At 40.0% G+C, this 13831-nt stretch overlaps 1 protein-coding gene across 1 annotated transcript in view; it reads left to right on the top strand.

Annotated features, from left to right (window-relative positions):
- Positions 1-13831, top strand: part of LOC110962536 (pyruvate carboxylase, mitochondrial) — a 627844-nt gene that overhangs the window by 242203 nt on the left and 371810 nt on the right.

Raw genomic sequence — 13831 nt, 5'->3', positions numbered from 1 at the left:
GCGTGAAAATCGCCACACATCAGGGCCAGCGAAAAATTTGATATTTTAGGGGAACGGCACACATGTGTGCCAAAATGGTTCAACAGCGCCCCCTAGAAAACTAAGAAAATTCAGCCCCCGGACAGGGTTTCACTTAGAGCCACGAAATTCGGTACGCATATCTAACTCGTCAAGGCACACAAAAAAGCCTCTTGGACCATTACCCATAATCCAACAGGAAGCTGGCCATTTTGAATTATGAATCATATTTTGGACGATTTTGTGTCCTTTTTGGACACTTTTCAAACTCTATACACTCAAACAGCGCAACCCCGAGCTGAAATTTGGCCAGGATGTACTCCAGTCATGGGTGATCAAAAGTTATCAAAACACTCTGCAAAAGTCTGAGGGCGTGGAAATGGCGACCCACGGAATGCAGCCATTTTGACATATGATGCATATTTTGGACGATTTTGTCATTTTTGGACTTTTTTCAAAAGCTATGAACTCAAACCCACGGACACCGAGAGAGCTTGAATTTGGCAAGGATGTACTCTAGTCATGAGTGATCAAAAGTTATCAAAACGCTCCGCAAAAGCCTGAGGGCGTGGAAATAGCGACCCATGGAATGCGGCCATTTTGAATGCCTCGCCACAAAACAGGAAGTGCTGTCTAGCTAGTCTGTACATTCTCCAAATTGCTTGAAACTTTACATGTCTGATCAGAGTCCGGCCCCAATCCCATCCATAGGTCGATATACACTCCGAGTCATAGCGCCACCTGGCGGCCATTTTGAATGCCTCACCACGAAACAGCAAGTGCTGTCTGACTAGCCTGTACATGCTCCAATCTGTGTCACATTTTACAAGTGTCATCAGAGTCCGTTCACAGTCACATACATAGGCCGATATACACTGACAGTAATAGTGCCACCTGGCAGTCATTTTGAATGCCTCGTCATGAAACAGGAAACGCTGTGTAACTAGCCTGTATGTGGTCCAAGCTGCTTCAAATTTGACAAGTGTCATCAGAGTCCGGCCCTAATCACATCCATGTGACAACTGGTGGCCATTTTGGATTTCTCACCATGAAACAGGAACTGCTGTGTAATTAACCTGTATGTGGTCCAATCTTGCTGAAAATTTACACTCTCAGTTTTAGCAGCACCTGGTGGAACCGCATTGGCCAGTCGGGCCAGCCGGGTTGCTCGTATGCATTTGTAAACACAACAGACCCAGCTGCACCATTCAAATGTTTGAAATAAAATAAAAGTGCAACTTGGTGCAAATATTTTATAAATTAAATAATTCCAATCTATAAACAGAGAAGTCACATTATACCTCAATGACATTGCAAAGCTGCAATAAATAATTTTATGAATTAATATAAAATAATAGCATCTCCACTAGAATACTGTTGGTAGAACTCAGTAAGTTACACATGACTTCTTAAGACACACCATCAAAACAATAAAAATCTAGGCTATACACCTGATTTGCCGCATCAAAACAAAAACAGAAAAACAAGGGTAAACAGAGATAGAGTAATCTAGTGTCTTTCTTTTTTGCATGCAGCTGCTGATGTTGTACTGTGTGTAAAACACTCATGAAACTAAATATTAGAATGAACACTATTCCAATACTCACATTATGTTCACAGAAAACAATAAAACATGTTAGCTGCCTGACCTTGAACTGAAAATACGTAAGCTGCCTTGTCTTCGAACATGAGGGGCAGATTTTTCTTCAGAAAGATTAACATTTCAGCCTTCTCAGCTGTCAGTCTGCCCCTCTTTTCATCAATAATGTTGGACGCTGTGCTGAAGAGCCTCCTTTCGCTCTCCACACTAATTGAAGCTGCACAAAGAAATTTAGCACCTGTGACTGCCAATGAGGGTAGTCTCCCAGGTGTCGGATAAATAAAGAATTTCTATTCTTTTCTATTGTGAACTGGTCCAATAAAATACCAATAATAAATGACTTTATACATAACTACTATACTACCAAACACTTTGTACATATGAATAATATTTGGCGATAAAACCCTGTCCTGACGTCCTCATACGAGTGAACCTTAAGGCCCGGTCACACCGCCCGAACTTTGCTGGAGCGTTCCTTGAACGGTGAAAAAAATTCATCACCGCTCGTAACCGTTCACCACCGTTTAACAGAAGTTGGCCCCCGTTAAAGCAACGCCGTATACGCTCGGCCACCGCTGATGTTTCTGGAGGGACCCTCCTACCGCTCCGAAAGTTTTGAGCTGCACAAAATATTGCGAGCGGTGAGGAGGGGGCAATTTTCCGCCCCGGCAAAGTTCACCCCCGCTCCACCAACGCCCAGTCAAAGTTTGGCACCGCTAGACGCAAGTTTGTGGACGCTTGGGTCCGCTAGGCCAACGCAGAAATCTTGAACGCTGGACCACTGCTGCTTCGCCAGCATTGCCCATACCCCTGACTGCAGCCCGCAGATCGGGGCGTGCCTCAACGTGGGCGGAGTTAAACGTTGAGCTCCGCCCACCTTGAACTAAACGTGGGCGGAGTTAAACGTTTAACTCCGCCCGCATAGCGCAGTTGAACCGTTGAAGAAGAAGAAGAATGTATTAGAGAAGAAGAAGAAGTTTCCAAAATGGAGGTAAGCACGTTTATCTTTTGTTTAAATGTTGCTGTTTTGCTATTTTGTGACAGACAAGGAAGGAAGTGATATTATTTTATCTCCAGTTGCATTATCTCCTTGCATTAGTTTCAGACTTACGTCAGACTTATTTATTTTGTCACGTGCTAAGTAGCAAGCCCATTAGAAAAGTGACGTTTAACAAAACATTTAAACGATGCCATTCCTTTTAGAATTAGACTGATTCAAAATATTCAGAATAATCTACTGGAATTGGAGGAGAAGCTAGAGGCGTGGAGGTTTGCCCTGGAAAGGAGAGGAATGAAGGTTAGCCGCAGCAAGACGGAGTATCTGTGTGTGAATGAGAGGGACCCAAGTGGAAGAGTGAGGTTACAGGGAGAAGAGATCAAGAAGGTGGAGGATTTTAAGTACTTAGGGTCAACAGTCCAGAGCAATGGAGAGTGTGGAAAAGAGGTGAAGAAGCGTGTACAGGCAGGCTGGAACGACTGGAGAAAAGTGTCAGGTGTGATGTGTGATCGAAGAGTTTCAGCTAAAATGAAAGGTTTACAAAACTATTAATTCAAATGGATTGGATAGTATAGTTCAATTATCTATCTCTGTTACAGAGAATAGAGCACGTGTTTGCTGCAAACAGCCGCGTCATTGCCACATGGTTTCCACCATCATCCACAAACCCCATGGATCACCTGCCAGTAATTTGTTAAAAAGTTTTGCTTTTGTAGTGGAGTTTGAGCATTTCATATTCAGTTATTGATATCTTTTTACAGGACAATGCAGCCAGTCTCCAGTGGGTTCTGCTTCCTATTTGTACCTGGACACTGGATACTCTGTAAATACATTTATATTGTCCTCTATTATGACCTTACACAACAAAGTTGCTCATTGCTGATTTACATTTTTTGGTATATTAAATGCATGGCAGCTTTGTTAGTATTTCTGTAACATTCCATAACTTTATGTGTTTGGTTATATTTGAACACATTTAACAGATACTGAGGCCACAGGCTAGAGAGATTTTCTTTCTAGATCCCCTCTGTGGCAGCGGCTGGAGAGATGAGAGTAGAGTCCATCGAGTCAGGTTTTTAGGACACCTTCCAAGATCCTTCCTGGACAGTGGTAGTTCTGTTTTAAACTACTTGTCCTTTGTTTGTTTAATAAATGCTTCTGTTTTTATTTGAATGCATTAAAATGTTCCAAACAAACAAAAACAAACAACAAAAGTGAGTGTTTGTGAGGGATAGAAGTAATTGTTACATTATTCTTATTTATTTTTACATTATTCTACGCAGATGGAAACAGAACCATATGTTTTGTTTGTTCAAGCCCATTACAAAAACGTTTGATTTGAAGTTCCAGCCTCTTCCAACTTTGTTCCAAGTGTTGCTTTAAAATGGTTTATTGTACTTTTGTTTACTCTTTGACCAGGCACATTGCTCACATCTCCTGGCCCTTGGAGGCAGCTTGGTGTGAATGATGTTCAGGTGAGACATTACTACATTGCATTTGCTAACATTTGCTATTTCCTTGCCATTCTTTATTAAAACACTGCAAAGATGCTCCACCAACTGTGGCGTGTTTGTTTTGATGGTAAGAACTACTCAGTATGTTATATCGATGACCTCTATAAAATGTTTTTTCTGCATTTAAAACACACTCTTTGTATTGAAAAACTGTATCCTGACAGAATGTGCATGACATTATATTAACCAGTATCTCTGTACATTGTAATGGGGGCCAGTTGTGATTTCAGTGAGGTTTTGTGCAAATTGTGACACGTTATGCTTGACTGTAGCGATGAAGGTATTATTTTTGGAAACATATTTTAATCTTCTGCATTTCCTTCTTCACAGGAAAACATGCTGCAGATTAGAAGATGGTGGTGTCTTGTTCTCCTGCAGAACTTCCCCATGCCGTAAGCACCCTCAGTATCACACTTTTAAACCAGATTCTTTTAAATCACGTTTTACTGCATTCACTGTCATCTGACCTGCATGAATGTTTTCATTGTGAATGTTTGTTGACATTAAATCACCAAGATCTGAAGAAGAGAGATTGCAGCAAAGAAAAAGGCAACAAGAGCAGAAAAAACTACAGGTGAGAGGTCATGTGATAAATTGGTATATAGTGAAACTATTGCTCGAAGACTGATCCCCGCCACTTATTTCAGTATGTGGCTGAAGTCCCCCTGAAAATGTTTAGGCTTTCAGAATCTGCCACTGAAGCATCAGGTATTGTTCCAGCCGGCATTGTCTCACACATATCCATCAAGGTTGTTGAGGTTCCATGTCACAGAGCAGTCATTATTTCTCTGTGTACTTAAAATCAACCACTTAAATCTTGCATTGTCATTGTGCCTGTAGACACCACAATCTGTTTCCTTTCTAGATGAGGCTGAGAACAGGACTGGGAACAGGAAACGGGGTATATTGCCTGAGATGGGTAGTCTAATTTCAGTGTTTTCTGCAATCTCCGAGCCTTTACTTAAATAACTGTTTTCTTTATTTTTGTTTAGGAGAATCCTTTGATCAGGGATGCAATGGCAGCAGCCCGGTGGTGTGGGACCAGAACTTTCAAGGGAAAAATTTCCCTTCCCCAAGTTGTTACCATGGCCAAGGAGCAACGCGTGAGGGCAGGGAACTCCTGTGTGTCTGTGATGGCCAGGAAGAAGAGGAGACCGCTGATCTCAGAGAACCGTTCCTTTTTCTTTTTAGTCTGCAGGAAGACTATGAGACATTCTGTCAAGAAATCATTGACAGGAGAAACATGAAGGTGTTTTGTGCTTTTGACAGAAAAGAATAAAGTTGTGTTCAACGGTGCTGAAGCTTAATTCATTACATCTGACCCCTACAAATGTACATGGTTCGTGAGTTGTACAGACTCTGATATATTATGTCTGGCATAATCATATACAGAAAGTCTCTATACAGAGATCAGAGATTATGTTTTTGTTTCAGTTATGTAGAATGAAGGCCAAGCTAAGAGCCCTCTTTGATTTGAGGAAAGACATGTAACATTGACTGTCAGTTCAGTCTTATATCCTTGAGTGGATTAGTGACACTTTAAGAAAGTCGTTAGTGCAAAGTTTAGGAAATCTGTGTTATCAGCCAGGAATAACCATGCATGGTCAGGTATCAGTGGCACAGACATTGCTGCTGTCTCTGATCTCCTTTAATGTAGCTGATATAATTCAGTGTACAAAAAAAATCCAAATGTGTCTATGTATGCTGTATATCACAAATTTCACTTCACTGTTTCAGTCCAGCTAGCCCTAGTTAGACAGGGTTTGAGTTAGGTGAAAGTTGAACCCAAGTAAAAAGTTGTGTCGGCTGTAGTATTACAACTCCTGGCAAAAATGATGGAATCACCAGTCTGGGAGGACGCTCGTTCAGTTGTTTTAATTTGTAGTAAAAAAGCAGATCACAAAAATGACAAAAAACTAAAGTCATTTTATTTTGCAACTTTCTGGCTGTAAGAAACACTAAAAGATATCAAGAGGAAAAGTTGTAGTAGTCAGTAACAATTACTTTTTTAGACCAAGCACAGGGATAAAATTATGGAATCAATTCTGAGGAAAAAATGATGGAATCACCCCATAAATTCTCATTCCCAAAACTAGCTCCCATATCAGATTAAATCTGCTCGTTAGTCTGCAGTTTAAAAGGAGTGATCACACCTTGGAGAGCTGTTGCACCAAGTGGCTTGACATGAATCATGACTCCTACATGAGAGATGTCAGCTGAAACAAAGGGGAGGATTATCAGACTTTTCAAAGAGGGTCAATCATCACGAATTGTTGGAGATATCCCAGATTGGTTCTGCAAATGATCATCAAACTGACGTGGGACGAGAAAAATTGCAGCAGCAGCATCAAAACCAAGTTTATTTGGCCCAGCAGCAACAACCAAATCCACAGTCTGCATGAGCAACAAGCTGGTTTGGTTGGAAATCAGCAAACTGGTGTGCTGCAGCAACAACTTCCAGTCACTCTTGGTCTAAAAAGTGATTGTTACTGACTACCACAATTTTTCCTCTTGATATCTTTTAGTGTTTCTTACAGCCAGAAAGTTGCAAATTAAAATGACTTTAGTTTTTTGTCATGTTTATCTGCTTTTTTTCTAAAAAAAATTAAACAACTGAACGAAAGTCCTCCCAGACTGGTGATTCCATAATTTTTGCCAGGGGTTGTATATGTTGTATTTGTGGGATTTGATACTACAAGAAAAATGTTTTCCCAAAGAACTACTTTTTGGCTCTAGACCTGATCCTGATATAAATAGTAATGCTGATATAAAATTAATCATGACAGTAAATCACATAAGATGCTCGGTTTCTCGGCCAGCATTTAGAAGCTGTATTGATGTTTGTGAATGTGCTATTTAGTCTCCGCCACCAGATGGTGACAATAAATGAGTCAAGCTCAATGTGGGCGGAGCTCAACGTTTAACTCCGCCCACGTTTAGCTCAAGGTGGGCGGAGCTCAACGTTTAACTCCGCCCACGTTGAGCCACGCCCCGATCTGCGGGCTGCAGTCAGGGGCTTCTCGCATTGCCCGGGCAGCGATTAAACGTTGGACAAACTTCGGTGGAGCGGTTGTAAGTGTTTTACGAGCGGACACGGGGTTGCTGGAACAGTGTCGGGCATTGAAGCAGTGATCCATGGCGGCGATGAACTTTGGTTTGGCGTTGGTATAGAGGTGTCGGAGCAGGACCAGAATTTGGCTATAAAAACGAGGAGAAATGGACCAGGAACTCATTTGGAATCGAGCTGCCGTTGAGTTTAGACCTCATCTATATCGAATTTGCTCAAAGTTACAGTAAAACTGTATCACCATGGATGCTGAGAGACTTGCTATGATTGGTACACTAGTCCAGCAGCAGAATCAGAACCTCCTCAGATTGCAACAAGCTGTTGACAGAAGGAGAAGAGAGAGAAGAAGGAGAGACAGAGTTGTGTGGGTCAGACAGAGGATACTGAGAAGGCCTGAACATGGACTGTATGACAAGCTGATGGTGGAGCTGAGGAATGAGGATCCACGAGCCTTCCAGCACTTCATGAGGATGCCACCAGCCATGTTTGATGAACGATCCCTTCAGCTCTGTAGTCACAAGTGGTATGCCGCTAAACCAACTTTATACCCCCGCCGAGCCAACGCCCGCATGCGCAGAACGCCGCTCTACCAACGCTCACGTCACCGCTAAACCAACGCTCGCTACCGCTAGCTACCGCTAAACCAACGCTAAAGCAACGCCGGCTTCAGCGGTGCACCGCTAATCCAACGCCTGTGCTTTCGATTTTTTTTCCCGCAGCGGTGCCACAAAAAGTGTCACTGCGGCAGTGGCATTAACCGTGGCACCGCAGCGATGCCACAAAAAGTGTCACTGCTCGCTGCCAGTGCCACAAATCGGACCTGCTGTCTCTCACGAAAGTTGCATATGAAGTGCATTAAAAGCGGTACCGATAAGAAAATAAACATTTAGCCTACTTACCGAACTTTCAGTGTCTGCTGGTAGAATCCGCCGAAGGGAGCAAAATGGTTAAAACAAGCCAACAGGCAGGAAAAGTGTCTGTGGAAAAGGTTCTGCTTCTTCACCGATAAACCACCAGTGACCATATCAGAATTAATCCAATCCAGGAGAGCAGAGTCTCGGCTTACATCCTCCAGACTGTCAGTTATTCCAGACAAACTGTCAATCAAGTTACCACGCCCCCTTGCGTCGCAAAACTTAATAAATAACAAAATCGATATTGATTTATTTTAAGATCGGCCACTTGATCTTTCATTTTGACCATGAAATCTAACAAAAAAAACATTTATTTACAGTCTATGCACCGTACTCTGTTTGGCTCCACCCTTGCTGATGACCATTTCCGGTCTCAGAAAACGAAAAAACGGACCTTTTTTCGTTTCTGTCTCTTACTTATTTTATTTTTTGTTATCGTAAATAAAAAATGAAAATCAAAGCATTTTTTAAAATTCGTATATCCCTTTTTGATCGTGAAAAGGAAAAACGCCTTGTATTTCAATTTTAATTTTTGCCTTTGAAAAGGAAAATCAAATAACCACTCGTTTTTTGTTTTTCAATACCTGCTTTAGAACGGAAAATCCAATTACCAAAATATACACGGACCGTTCATATTTACAAATTAATAATATACTCTTAAAAATTTTCTTGAAAATATATAACATTTATAGTCTCAACCGTCTCAACCCCCAGCTTCACCTTAGTGGTTTAGAAATGCAGTGTGTATTGTGATGCTCCAGGGGGCGCTAAGAGGATATGTGATTTAACACAGTACACATCCAAAAGATACTTTGAATTAGAAAATACTGTTGTTGTTGTTGTTGTTGTTGTTGTTGTTTTCTTCGTTACCTAATACGTTTGCTCTCACAGTCAATTCAAGTGTGGGTTCTTGCTCCTCAAAAGAAACTGACTCTGAATCAAAGATTGTGCTAAAATAAGAAAAGCACATAAAAGTCTGAAACATGCCCCGTTTGAGACAATAGAACAAAGAGAACAACAACAGAACATAGTGCAAAGCTGGGGAGGCTCCAGCTGTGCTCAGTGTGTAACATTTCCCAGCTCTTATCTGCTTCTAAGTTTGTCTCTATAATAGGTTGATTGAACAGCAAAAGGACTGAATGGTATTTCAATTTTATTTCATGCACTTATTTATTTATAAGGGTGCTGGAATTGGAAAAATATTGAAAGGACTATTTGTGTTTTATATAATCTAATAAAAGCCTTCCCAAGACTTTGAGAAGGAAGTTTCTGTTCAACAGGCTACAGCTCAAAGGTCAGTTCATCCATCCTGCTGCTGCTCTCCTCTCTGGTAATTGCCTGTTAAATTGAAGGGAAAATGTGTAAGACACACAAATGAGGTAAATATTTAATTTGAGATCACCTGTTAGTCTGGTTTGACATCATACTGAGGAAAAACCAACAAGCTCAGAGGCAGAGAACAAGCAGGTTGCACTGATCACACACTGTCCATGTGCATTTAGGCCACATTTCTGTGATTTACAGCAGAGAAGCGTCTATAGTATCTACAACAAACAGCACACGTTTGCTGTAAGAATGACAATGACCAAGTGTTGCATCTAAAATAGCAGAGGATGGTTGCAATCCATCGACCTCGGGGTTATGGGCCTAGCACGCTTCCACTGCACCACTCTGCTGCTCTCCACTCCTGCCTCCTGTAGCACTTCAACAGTGAACTGAGCTGTTTTGCATTCTTCTCACAGAGAGCAGCACTCTTACGTAACATGTGACCATTGTTTCCTGCTCACAGAGAGACGCAGTGATAGTTTGAGAGAGAGGGCCTCAGAGGGGGCAACAAACTTCAGAGTGAAAAGGGGAGAAAAATACACCCAGAGTAGAGAAGCAGAGTAGTGAAATGCAAAGAAAAATTCAAATTGTAAAAGAAATTCTCTTGAATTTGTCAGGAATTTTCATTTTTTTAAATAAAACTTTTAAGGGAAACTTTTAAGAAATTATTGGAATTTTCTTCCTGAAGGTTTTGCAAATTTTCGGAAATTTGGGGGATTTCTTTGCTGAATTTTTGGATTCTTTTCAGACAAGGAAGCGATATTTTTTGGTGCCCATAAATGAAGACAACAGGAGGGTTAATGTATGCATTTCATAGTTTCATGGAGAATGCACTGATGCGATGCAATAATTAGTGTTTGCTTTATCAGTTTTTGTCCCCTATTGTGGTTCTAAAGGGAAGCTTTTTCACACTGAACAGGCTCTTCTTTGTCTGAGACAAACCAAAGCCTCATGTTTTTATCAATATAGAAACAATGGAAACTTAGAAAGAATAAAAGAGCAGGAGGAAATGTTTTACAGACAGAAAGATAAGCACAAGAGGACAGAGTAGAAGCAGAAAAGTTCAGCACAGTCAGCAAAGCATTTAATGACTCCACATATCACAGCTGTGGGTTAATTTGTAACCACAAAATATGAGTGATATCAGTGGCACTGAACATAAAACATTAACATTTCATAATACGACTCAAAGTCCGTGTACATCTACTGTACCTGAATCCACGTCTACTTCATGCACTTTATCTCGATTTGCTCTGTAAATTATACTCCTTTTATCAGTGCAGCATTGTGACCTGTGGATATTTCTTTTCCCTAATATTTCTACACTGTGCTGTGAGCGTTTTCAGCTGTTTTAAACTCACTTTATAGAAAACCCCCAGAAAATGATCAATTTAGGTGTTAATTGTAAATTTGAAAAAGACCAAAGGTTATTCAATAGTTTTACAACATTTATTTAATGTTATAATATAGAAGTATCTTACTTTTTATAGGAAATTTTAAAGAACTTTTTTTTACAGATATTTGTCATTATTTGAAAGAAAAATTATGTTTGTTAAACATTCCAAATAGTAAAGTTTTTTAAAATGCTATTTTCACGGATTTCACCTTTTTTTGTCAAATTACGGATGATATCTAGTAAAATTGCAGAGAAATGTATTAATTTACATGTTAGCTGTTGAAAAAAAATATTTAAAAAACAAGCCAAAGCCATAAAAAATGACCAAATAACAGTCATTCATTCTTTTGTAATGTTTGGTGTCAAATGACACAGTTTTACTGTATTTAAATCAGTTTTTAAAATATCATTATTTCACAGATATTCACAGATATTTCACCTTTTTAGCAGTTTTTTTTAAAAAATATTTTTGGATATGTTCTTATATCTAGCACAAAATGTAACAAGTATTTACATTTTCTATTTGTTAACTGGACATTTGATTTGTTTGAACAAACTAATCTGTAAACGTGCACATTTTGCTTTTTTTAGATGAAATGTTTCCCTGAACTGCACTTGGTCCGTCTGAACTGTAAAAGTGTGTGAACTGTGCTGCAGTGATCCTGAAACAATGAGATGAAAGCACAAGTCCTGAGCCAGACTGGTCTGAACTGGTCGGGGTGTGCTGTTTTTTTTCTTTTCAAGCTCCTGCTGTCTTGCAAAATAAACTCTCTCACAGGGTTCAGAGAAGAATGTATAGCGCATTGAAGCTGTATGTGTGTTTAGATGAACTGCCCTGCAGCTCTGACTCACTGATATCAAGATAAAGCTTTTGAAATCTGTCTTTTAAGCCTAACTGTACTGACTCATGTCGTGCTCTGTTTAATTTGCACATCAGGATTTTTTTGGTCTGACTTGGATGTTAGAATATATTAGGTTTCAGATGCTCACTACATTATGGAAGTTCTGGTTGTAACAGATATTAAACTGCACATGTTGGAAAAACACGGTGTTCCTATTGCTCGGTGTTGTGTCTCTATTAATAGTGGCGACTGCGTTTCATTTCAAATTTCATTTCCAAATTTCTCTTCACTCTCGGCTCATAAACATGTTTACATCCCGGCCCCCTTCCTCGCTCACTGTCTGCCCTTTCCCCTCCTTCTTGCAGCTCCTCCCTCCTCCTTACTCTTGTTTCCAGATCTAACCAGTCCTTTTACTCTCTTCCCCCTTTCCCTGTTTTGCTCAGTTTTTCACTCAAGTCCTTCATTTATCCCAGATCAGCAACACAGTGAGTTCCTAACCACTGGCGCTCCGCAGCTCAGTTACAGCCCGACTCTGCTGAACACACGTGTGAGCAACAGCTTCAGACAGAAATAGATGGTGCAAAAAACCTGGTCACAGTTGGGAATATAAGAATACTATATCTTAATGTCAGACATACAGCAGCCAAACACTGACTTTAAAGCCAGTGTTTCATTCTTGGAAATATTAAGTGGTCATCAGATGGCACGCTCCAGTTTCCAGTACCAAATCCTGGCACAAAAACTTAAGTGATTTGATTAAGTAACAGCACAGGTTATTAAAGATAACAGGGTCATATTTCCAAAAATAGAGCCACAGCAGCATATTAACTTTATTAGGAATATGCCAAAGCCTAAATATAGAAAGATTCATATAGAGATGACTGTGACTGTGCAGCAGGAGTGAATAATAAATAAATGAGCATTTCCCCCCAATGAAAATATGGCTAATAAGTCAAACGACAGTCCCGAGACCAGAGATATGATTAGCCCATGCTTGCAAGATAGTTTGATCAATTGTTCTGAAAAAGCATAAAGTAGGTCAAACTTCATGTTTCTGTAGAGACTGAATAAAAACACAGCACAGGGCATGCACACACACGCAGAGGTACGGGCATGTAAAAGCAATGCGGCTGAGCGTGTTTCTGCAGTTACCTGTCGCCGCATAAGAGAAGAAACAGAGAAAAAAACTGAACAGGTGGGGAAAGGGCAAAAAGACAGTAGAAAGCAAGATACTGAAAACTAAAGAGCAGGGATATCCATATCATACAGCGCCCTCAATAATTACTGCCACCCCTGCTTAAGATGTGTTGAAAGCCTTAAAATAAATTCAATTTTTATTGCAGAAGCATACTCTCAAACTGAAAATTGTTGAAAAATGTAGTATAGGAGAAGATTGGGTGCTGTTTTGTTGGCAAAAGGAGGTTGCACAAAATATTAACATCAAGGGTGCTAATAATTGTGGCACACATGATTTGATGTAAAAGAATTATTTCTTAATGTGGGATTTTTTTCCCGACTTAGTAAACACACTTGAACTAAAGGTTGGATTTTCCTTTTTTTTTCCATTGTGGTCCTGTATTATTTAGAAAAAAAATGAATTTATTAGAAGCTAAAGAACACATCTTAACGAGGGGTGCCAATAATTATGGAGGGCGCTGTGAGTCTTTGAAAGCTTTTGCCTTTTGATTTTGTGTCTTTGATGCTTTGCAAGCCAGCAGTTTTTTTATTATGTAGATGCATGTTTTGCACTTTGACTGAGGGGAAACTACATAAACAATACTCTTGAAACTATCACAGCACATATAACTGAGAGGAACGTGATAAACGTGGCTAATATTTACACATAGGCATTCATTCTTCTTTATTATATATATCGGAATACATTTCAACAGTATGCAACAAAGTAAACAAACAGGGCCAGAAACATCCCACAGCACATTCGGTACAAAACATTGATTTATTCCTGCTGTTCTTAGAAGTCTGCTCCTACTGTAATTCTATGAAGGTCAACAACAGCTGGGGAATGTTTTAGAGTGCAAGCACAGACAGAAGGGAGCTGATCTGGCTGCTGACTCATATTATCTCTGCTTTAAAACCCATTACTACATGAGAATTTATTAAAATCTTTCATCAACATGCAGCTGGCCAGTCCTAATT

Source organism: Acanthochromis polyacanthus, chromosome 23 (genome assembly GCF_021347895.1).
Source record: "Acanthochromis polyacanthus isolate Apoly-LR-REF ecotype Palm Island chromosome 23, KAUST_Apoly_ChrSc, whole genome shotgun sequence".
In the NCBI taxonomy this organism is placed as follows: Eukaryota; Metazoa; Chordata; class Actinopteri; family Pomacentridae; genus Acanthochromis; species Acanthochromis polyacanthus.
This window is presented reverse-complemented; position numbering and strand designations above follow the sequence as displayed.